Below are 2,635 nucleotides of genomic sequence, written 5' to 3' on the forward strand. Positions count from 1 at the left end.
AATCTAGTGGAAATCGGACTGGTGGCGGATATATGTTGCAGGACTCGGATTGGCGTGATGGCGGCAGATATGTGGTGGCATATATGGACTCGGATTGGTGGTGAATATGTGGTGGTGAATATGGCAGCGACGATGAAGTTGGTGTGGTGGTGGTATATGGCAGCAGCGATGATGATGATGATGTGGTGGTGATATATGGCAGCGGTGACGAGACAACCTGTGAACAGAACTCGAAACTCTAAAGGACTAGACGCTAAGACCAGCAACTTGACACGACGATGCAACCGCAAATTCAACAAAGCAAATACAGAAAAGATTATGCAAAGGCTCAGATTGGTTCGGATAGGATGAACTAACCCTAATTTTTTTTGGCTTTTTCATGGACTATAGGTACGAAGAACAGACTCGATCTAAACTATGAAAAACTATAAAATCTCACTGAGCAACCTGGAAATCTGATACCACTTGATAGAGGCAAAGGTGTCCCGTCTTTCGATGAGATGGTGGCTATCGTTTAGAGAAAGTCGACTTTGACGATCCGACTACGAACGTGCGAGGACGTCGCGCCTTAGCAATCGCTAAACCAACTCCGAGGGGTTATTGACCATGCCGGAGCACGATCAACATGACCACGAGGGCCTGTTTCCTGCGAGCAAACGAAGAACAAGCAAGAAACTGAGATTGCAATCTGGATATTGCGAATATAAGATGAAATCTTTATTGATCAAGGTGGGGTTCTGTGACGTCTTGGTCTGGTCGTTGGACACAAACGAAGTACGCGAAGTTGCAGCTATGGCGAACTTTTAATCTAAACAAAACCCAAAGTCTAAACGATGCCCTAAGGGCTGTATATATGGAGGAGAGAGGGGGAATTTCGTGGCCCTTGGTGGAGGGGGCCGAAACCAACCCTAACTCTTGTTTCCCCACACATACGGACTCTAAAAACAACCTATACTTAAGTATTTCGAAAATACATGGGCCTGGCCCAATAATAAGGTGACGCAGCACCTAGAATAGCTCTGGACGAAATTTATGAAGTGGCATCTTGTATATTTCATCCCATGCTTCATGCACTCATTATGGTGGCTTCAGAGTCCTGGAATCATCACTTGTAACTCCGTTCTTGTTCCCCTTGCGCATGCCATCATCTCCATGCTTGAACTTGCTCCAAGGTTCATCTTTCTTGTCCAAGCTAGGCCCTTCATTTGTAAGCAAAACAAATGTATCCAACTTAGGCAGCATCATATTCACATGAACATTAGAATCGTTACCAAGAAATGAAAGTACCTGATAATTCAATTGGCGTGCGCGAGCTCTAGTAATTGGTCCAGTATGTACAGTAGCAGGGGCTGTGGGTGTAACAATGGTATTGATGTCCTCATCAGATATAAAAACATAGATCTGATCATAAACTCGAAGTTCATCGATCCCAACAAACACACCGCAAAAGAGTTACATCATATGGATCTCCAAGAGACCATTGTATTGAGAATCAAGAGAGAGAGAGAGAGAGATGAAGCCATCTAGCTACTAACTACGGACCCGAAGGTCTACAAAAAACTACTCATGCATCATCGGAGAGGCACCAATGGAAGTGGTGAACCCCTCTGTGATGGTGTCTAGATTGGATCTGGTGTTTCTGGACTCTGCGGTGGCTGGATGAATATTTCGTCAACTCCCCTAGGGTTTTGGGAATATTTGGGTATTTATAGAGCAAAGAGGCGGTCCAGGGGGCACCCGAGGTGGGCACAACCCACCTGGGCGCGCCAGGGCCTCCTAGCGCGCCCTGGTGGGTTGTGCCCCCTCGGGGCACCCCCCCCCCCCCCCCGGGTGCAATCATGGCCCATATGCTTCCATTTGGCCCATAAATATCATCGTAAAGTTTCATGCCATTTGGACTCCGTTTGATATTGATTTCCTGTGATGTAAAAAACATGGGAAAAAACAGGAATTGGCACTGGGCACTATGTCAATAGGTTAGTACCCAAAAATGACTATAAAATGATTATAAAACATCCAAGATTGATAATAAAACAGCATGGAACAATCAAAAATTATAGATACATTAGAGATGTATCAAGACTCACCCAAAAGGAGAAGTAGAAGAGAAGAATCACCTCCAAGAGAGAGGAGTAGAGATGATCGTTATGAACGAAGAACCACTCGCATAAGCAAGGATTCAGAAAGGAAGGATAGGTCATCAAGGAGCTACACAAAACGAAGACATCAAGCTCAAGTTGGTGAATGGGTATCCGGCTCCGACTCCGACCATCACTCCCAAAGAAGTTATCACTCCGACTCCGAATATACTCAAGATGAAGCTGTTGCCGATCTAGCACTTGTGTCGACCAACTCCTATGACATATTTGACTCACCAAATGAAGGAATTGGAAGATGCTTCATGGCTAAAGGCCCAAAGGTATCACACCCCGAGTATGTTGATTTCAATAGTGATGAAGATGATTTGCTAGGTGATGATGATTTACTTGTTGACAACTCTAGTGATTAAAACTATGATGAACTTGATATTAATCATGCTAATCAAGATAAAACGAATGACGATGATAAGAAGGAGATTGAGCGTCTAACTAAAGAACTAAACACTCTCAAGTTAGCTCATGAAACTACCTTGGAA

The sequence above is a fragment of the Triticum urartu genome, chromosome 3, assembly GCF_003073215.2.
Source record: "Triticum urartu cultivar G1812 chromosome 3, Tu2.1, whole genome shotgun sequence".
NCBI lineage: Eukaryota > Viridiplantae > Streptophyta > Magnoliopsida > Poales > Poaceae > Triticum > Triticum urartu.